Here is a 7,750-nt window from a genome sequence, read left to right on the forward strand (position 1 = left end):
ACTCAAAACATAATTCATTATTTTCTTAACTAATTCAAGTAAAATAATAAAATTCTTGAATTCATAATTTTCTAAATAACATTTCAAACAAAGTCTCAGATTTTATAGAAATTTCAGCAGCTCTCCCCTAAAACTTGGACTTTGCCACCCTTTTTGGGTCCCAACCAAACCATTTCACAAATTTTTCTAACAGGTTCAAAACCAAATCAGTTTAAAATCAAGCTGATTCCAAAAATTCATATCATTTTCATATCTCAAAAAAACCGATTCGACAACTGCCAATCCAACAAAATCAAATCAATAATTCAATTAAATAAACAGGCATATTCATCCAAAGCGAACCAGAAAATTCATAAGACTTACATAATCACCAGAAATTGTATTTATCACATCAATATCTATTTATAACAATTCCGAAATATAAAATAAACCTTTTAGGAAAACCTATCTCGAAAAGTCAAACCCATAAACCAAATGCGTCAAAGGAAACCTTTTTCTCTCGGCCCGACATCAGTGATAGCCGCAACCACAACTCCACTCACTTCTGCAACAGCAGAAAAAACTTTAATCGCAGCATGCGGCCTCGATAACTTAACCCTAAAATATTAATATCGCGAAAACCTTAAAACACATAATGGAAATATTAACGGCAACAATCAAGGTTCACAGCAACGACGAATTATCTGATATATATTGGGATTAACACGAAATAGATATTAAAAGAAATTGGAACACAATTTTTAATAGAGTATTGCGGTAAATAGAAACGGAACGAATTAATCTCACCACGAGAAATGAAGTAGGATGACATCGCATCAGCTTTTATTTTAATCATACAATTTCCGAAACTCAATCCTGGGATATTAACATCACAAAATTCTCAATAATTAATAGCAGAATAATAGTGGTAAGGGTTTCAAGGATAGACTAACAAACCGCAGCTAAAGAGAAATGAGGCAACGGAGCTGCAGCAGCTTCGGCAGCTACCTCAAGTGACGGTGGTGGCCCGAATCTCTAATGACAGCAACTGTAATACCCAGGCAGCAACAATAATATTTCCAGAATTCAAAAGAATGAAAACCGAACTCAAAAACCTTACCGACAGTGGACCTTAGCTACGGCAGCGACGTTTTTCGGCGATAGAGGCTCGGCCACCCACCTCCAGCAGCGGCGACGGAGCACGCTATGGCGGCGCCGGCAGTGGCAGAACCAGCTTCTCCCTTCAGACGCGTGTTGCTCTGGCATCATCCTCTCTTTCTCTCTCTCTCTTCGCGAACTCTCTCTCTCTTCGACTCCACGATGGATGACGGTGACTTTGGCTTGTGGTGAGGACGATGGCGACGCGGACACAGCAGCATCGGCGGCGAGCTTCAGCTGCAACGAGGTACAGCGAAACAATGTCGTTCTTCTCCTCTTGCTCCCTCCTCCGCGTCAGCACCAACGATGAGGCGGCAAGCATCTCAGCAATGACTGTGAAGCCCACTGGCACTGGCTCGTCTCCCCTCCTCTCTTCTCTTCTCTGTCTCCATTTTTCCCTCTCCCTCAACGTTTTCTTTTCTTTCTTCCATTTGGCCGTGTGGAGTTGAAACCCATTTTGACCCTTGAAATTTGGACTCGGCCTCAATTGTAATTCCCAAATTTTTAGTTACCCAATTAACACCCCCAAATATTGGATCGTGCCTCACGTTTGCCCCTATAGTTATCTCCGTTAACAGAGAGCTGATGTGGTAAGTTAAGTTAACAAGGTGTGCATCTACGTGGCACCTAGCTTGCCAGAATAAATGTGTGATGAGTGAATGATGTGGCAAAAGTTATTTTCATTCAATATGAGTCCATGAAAATTAGGATTTTAACATCTACGTAGGAGTCAAATTGAGTGAAAACAACTTTTGCCATATTATTCACTGATCACACATCCATTCTGGCAAGCTGGGTTCCACGTAGATGCACACCGTGTCAACTTAACGTGCCACATCAGCTCTCCGTTAATGGAGATAACTACAGGGGCAAACATGAGGCACGATCCAATATTTGGGGGTATTAATTGGGTAACTAAAAATTTGGGGTCGAAATTAAGGCCGAATCCAAATTTCAGGAGCCAAAATGGGTTTTAACTCGGCCGTGTGTGTGTGTGAGAGAGAGAGATAGGGAGGGGGTTAGTGGCGGCTAGGGTTGGGTATAAGAGGATTAGGGTTTTGTGTCTTATTTTTAGGATTAGGGTAGGATTGGGGACAAATTGTAAAATTAGGAATTTTTGGATAAATTAGGGTTTGAGTAATTTTAAAAAAAATTGGGGATATTATAATTAATTGAAATCTAATGTATTCCCAAAAATTACTTTAAAAATATTATTTAATTATCAATTTGCTAATTAACTCTCAATCAAGTATTCTAATTTAAAATTTAAGATAATATAATTAATTTTTTCTATTTATAAAAATTAAAGTATTAAATTCTAAAATTTTAATTATTTAAATTAAATTATATAATTTTCCTTTTCTTTTACAACTACTAAACCTTATTATTTAAATATAAAAAATTATTCAATATTTAAAATATTAAGTAAAATATCTATTTTAATTACTAAAACTTGATTTAATTACTTTTAACAAAATAATTTCTGAAAATAAAATCTTGAATAAATAAATAAATTTGGAATCGGCTCTTAATAAGATTTTTCAAGAATTCTGGGTCTTACATTCTACCCACCTTATAAAAATTTTCGTCCTAAAAAATTAAACTAATACACAAGATATTACATAGTTTTAATACTTTACTTCTAAATACTTTAGAAAAGCAAGAAGTCTTGGCATATATATAAATTTTCAAATATCGGATAAGCCATAAGATTTAGATATAAGGGAAGAGTGTCGTATAAAGCAGAAGTTACAAGGTAGGCTCAAAACAAAGAGGTCACATGGCATCAACAATTTACCAAAACTTGAAGAAATTCAATAAGGTGTAAATTTTCAAGATAGATGTTTAAAAAAACAATGTGGTCGACAGGCCAACGCTCTTGTTCCCTTTACTAATCAATCACTAGGCGATTTTCAACTCGCTTATAATTCCTCAAGAACATTCTTACTCCATAATCTCATGATTTCATTCTGTTGCTCATATTCGATACAACCGTGGTAATAACTAGTTTTCACATCTAAACTCCAAGATTTTTGATGAGCGGATAATTTATACGCTTTTTGGCATTGTTTTTAGTATATTTTTAGTAGGATCTAGTTACTTTTAGGGATGTTTTTATTAGTTTTTATGTTAAATTCATATTTCTGGACTTTACTATGAGTTTGTGTATTTTTTTGTAATTTCAGGTATTTTTTGGCTGAAATTGAGGGACTTGAGCAAAAATCAGATTCAGAGGTTGAAGAAGGACTGCTGATGCTGTTGGATTCTGACCTCCCTGCACTCAAAGTAAATTTTCTGGAGCTACAGAACTCAAAATGGCGCGCTTCCAATTGCGTTGGAAAGTAGACATCTAGGGCTTTCCAGCAATATATAATAGTTCATACTTTGGCCGAGTTTAAATGACGCAAAAGGGCGTTGAACGCCAGTTCTACGCTGCAGTCTGGAGTTAAACGCCAGAAACACGTCACGAACCAGAGTTGAACGCCAGAAACACGTTACAAACTGGCGTTCAACTCCAAGAATGACCTCTCCACGTGTAAATTTCAAGCTCAGCCCAAGCACATACCAAGTGGGCCCCAGAAGTGGATTTATGCATCAATTACTTACTTCTGTAAACCCTAGTAACTAGTTTAGTATAAATAGGACTTTTTACTATTATATTAGATATCTTATGATCTTTTAAACCATCTTTTGATCATTTTTAGATCTCTAGACCTCCATGGGAGGCTGGCCACTCGGCCATGCTTACCCTATATTCACTTATGTATTTTTCAACGGTAGAGTTTCTGCACTCCATAGATTAAGGTGTGGAGCTCTGCTGTTCCTCATGATTTAATGCAAAGTACTATTGTTTTATATTCAATTCAACTTATTCCGCTTCTAAGATATTCATTCGCACTTCAACATGAATGTAATTAACGTGACAATCATCATCATTCCCTATGAACGCGTGCCTGACAACCACTTCCGTTCTACCTTCGATTGAATGGATATCTCTTGGATATCTAATACAGAGGACCGAGTCCGAGTTATTAAGTGTCTTCGTGGTATAAGTTAGAACCCATGGATGGCCATTCCTGAAATTCGGAAAGTCTAAACCTTGTTTGTGGTATTTCGAGTAGGATCTGGGAAGGGATGACTGTGACGAACTTCAAACTCGCAAATGCTGGGCGTAGTGATAGACGAAAAAGGATAGTAAATCCTATTCCAGTATGATCGAGAACCTCCAGATGATTAGCCACGCAGTGACAGCGTATTGGACCATTTTCACAAGAGAGGATGGGATGTAGCCATTGACAATGGTGATGCCCTTACATAAAGCTTGCCATGGAAAGGAGTAGGACTGATTGGATGAAGACAGCAGGAAAGCAGAAGTTCAAAAGAATGAAGGCATCTCTATACGCTTATCTGAAATTCTCACCAATAAATTACATAAGTATTTCTATCTTTATTTTCTATTTATTTATTATTACTATTCGAAAACTCCATAACCATTTGATATCCGCCTGACTGAGATTTACAAGGTGACCATAGCTTGCTTCAAGCCGACAATCTCCATGGGATCGACCCTTACTCACGTAAGGTTTTATTACTTGGACGACCCAGTGCACTTGCTGGTTAGTTGTGCGAAGTTGTGAAGTTATGCTTGGACCATGGTATTGTGCACCAGTTTGTTGGCGCCATTACCAGGGAGAGAACGAACAACAAATTTTACAACCTCAGAGTAACAATTTCGCATACCAAGTTTTTGGCACCGTTGCCGGGGATTGTTCGAGTTTGGACAACTGACGGTTCATCCTGTTGCTCAGATTAGGTAATTTTCTTCTTATTTTGTTTTCAAAAAGTTTTCAAAAATTTTTCAAAAATATTTCCTTCTTTTTCGTTTTTCCAATTAATTTTCGAAAAAAAATATAAAAAATAAATCTTTTAAAAAAAAAATTTTTACATTTTTCTTCAAAATTTTTAAGAATGAATTCTAGTGTTTCATGAAGCATGTTGAAGCCTGGCTGGCTGTAAAGCCATGTCTAAAATCTTTTGGACTAAGGTTTCCAAACCATCAGCATAGAGGCAAGTTAATTTGATAACTAATGAGCATTACATCTGAGTTACATACTAAAGCTTGACTGGTTATTAAGCTATGTCTAACCCTCAGATTGGAGCTTTAGACTAAGAGTGCAAGATTCCTGGAATTCATATTAAAAATTTTGGAATCTTTATTTTTCTTTTCCACATTAATTTTTGGAAAAAATACAAAAAATTTATAAAATCATAAAAAATCAAAAATATTTTGTGTTTCTTGTTTGAGTCTTGAGTCAATTTCAAGTTTGGTGTCAATTGCATTTTTTCTAAAATTTTTATGCATTTTTCGAAAATTCATGCATTCATAGTATTCTTCATGATCTTCAAGTTGTTCTTGGCCAGTCTTCTTGTTTGATCTTCATATTTTCTTGTTTTGTGTTTTTTCTTGTTTTTCATATGCATTTTTGCATTCATAATGTCTATACATGACAAATTTCTAAGTTTGGTGTCTTGCATGTTTTCTTTTCTTGAAAATTTTTCAAAAATAAGTCTTGATGTTCATCTTGACATTCAAAGTGTTCTTGGTGTTCATCTTGACATTCATGGTGTTCTTGCATGCATCACATGTTTAGATCCAAAATTTTCATGCATTGCATCATTTTTCATGTTTTTCCCTCTCATCATTAAAAATCCAAAAATAATTAAAAAATATCTTTTCCTTTTTCTCTCTTAAAATTTCGAAAATTTGGATTGACTTTTTCAAAGCTTTTTAAAATTTAGTTGTTTCTTATGAGTCAAATCAAATTTTCAATTTAAAAATCTTATCTTTTTCAAAATCTTTTTCAAAAATCAAATCTTTTTCATTTCTCTTACTTATTTTCGAAAATTTTAAAAATATTTTTCAAAAATCTCTTTCTTAATTTTATTTCATAATTTTCGAAAATATCATCAACAATTAATGTTTTGATTCAAAAATTTCAAATTTGTTACTTGCTTGTTAAGAAAGATTCAAACTTTAAGTTCTAGAATCATATCTTGTGATTACTTGTGAGTCAAGTCATTAATTTTGATTTTCAAAAATCAAATCTTTTTTAAAACCAATTTCAATCATATCTTTTCAAAAATATCTTTTTATCTTATCTTTATCAAAATCATATCTTTTTAAAAACATATCTTTTTCAAAAATTTGATTTTAAAATATCTTTTCTAACTTCTTATCTTCTTATCTTTTCAAAATTGATTTTCAAATTTGTTTCAACTAACTAATTAACTTTTTGTTTGTTTATTATCTCTTTCAAAACTACCTAACTAACTACCCCTCTCTAATTTTCGAAAATACCTCCCTCTTTTTCAAAAATTCTTTTTAATTAATTAATTGTTTCAAATTTTAATTCTAACTTTATTTCTTATCTAATTTTCGAAAATAACTAACCCCTTTTCAAAATTTATTTTCTAAAACTTCTTCCTCTCATCTCCTTCTATTTATTTATTCATCTACTAACACTTCATCTCACCCAAATTCGAACCCCCTCTTCCATCTGTGTTCGAATTTTCTCTTCTTCCCTTCTTTACATTACATTCTTTTCTTCTTCTACTCACACAGGGGAACCTCTATACCTGGGTAAAAAGGATCCCTATTATTATTTTTCTGTTCCCTCTTTTTCATATGAGCAAGAGCAAGGACAAGAACATTCTTGTTGAAGCAGACCCTAAACTTGAAAGGACTCTGAAAAGAAAACTAAGAGAAGTTAAAGTACAACAATCCAGAGATAACCTTACAGAAATTTTCGAACAAGAAGAGGAGATGGAAGCCGAAAATAATAATGCAAGGAGGATGCTTGGTGACTTTACTGCACCTAATTCCAATTTACATGGAAGAAGCATCTCCATTCCTGCCATTGGAGCAAACAATTTTGAGCTGAAACCTCAATTAGTTTCTCTGATGTAGCAGAACTGCAAGTTTCATGGACTTCCATCTGAAGATCCTTTTCAGTTCTTAACTGAATTTTTGCAGATCTGTGATACTGTTAAGACCAATGGGGTTGACCCCGAGGTCTACAGGCTCATGCTTTTCCCTTTTGCTGTAAGAGACAGAGCTAGAATATGGTTGGACTCTCAACCTAAAGATAGCCTGAACTCTTGGGATAAGCTGGTCAAGGCTTTCTTAGCCAAGTTCTTTCCTCCTCAAATGCTTAGTAAGCTTAGAGTGGATGTTCAAACCTTCAGACAGAAAGAAGGTGAATCCCTCTATGAAGCTTGGGAGAGATACAAGGAACTGACCAAAAAGTGTCCTTCTGACATGCTTTCAGAATGGACCATCCTGGATATATTCTATGATGGTCTGTCTGAATTAGCTAAGATGTCATTAGATACTTCTGTAGGTGGATCCATTCACCTAAATAAAACACCTGCAGAAGCTCAAGAACTCATTGACATGGTTGCTAATAACCAGTTCATGTACACTTCTGAGAGGAATTCTGTGAGTAATGGGGCGCCTCAGAAGAAGGGAGTTCTTGAAATTGATACTCTGAATGCCATATTGGCTCAGAATAAAATATTGACTCAGCAAGTCAATATGATTTCTCAGAGTCTG

At 34.9% G+C, this 7,750-nt stretch overlaps 1 non-coding gene across 1 annotated transcript; it reads right to left on the bottom strand.

The window, feature by feature from the left end:
• Positions 1-7,354: 7,354 nt before the first annotated feature.
• Positions 7,355-7,462, bottom strand: LOC148570251 (small nucleolar RNA R71). Its single transcript, XR_015909039.1, has one exon. It is a non-coding gene; the product is annotated as a small nucleolar RNA R71 (small nucleolar RNA).
• Positions 7,463-7,750: the final 288 nt, after the last annotated feature.

This window comes from Arachis ipaensis, chromosome B3 (assembly GCF_059453495.1).
Source record: "Arachis ipaensis isolate K30076 ecotype BB chromosome B3, ASM5945349v1, whole genome shotgun sequence".
NCBI lineage: Eukaryota > Viridiplantae > Streptophyta > Magnoliopsida > Fabales > Fabaceae > Arachis > Arachis ipaensis.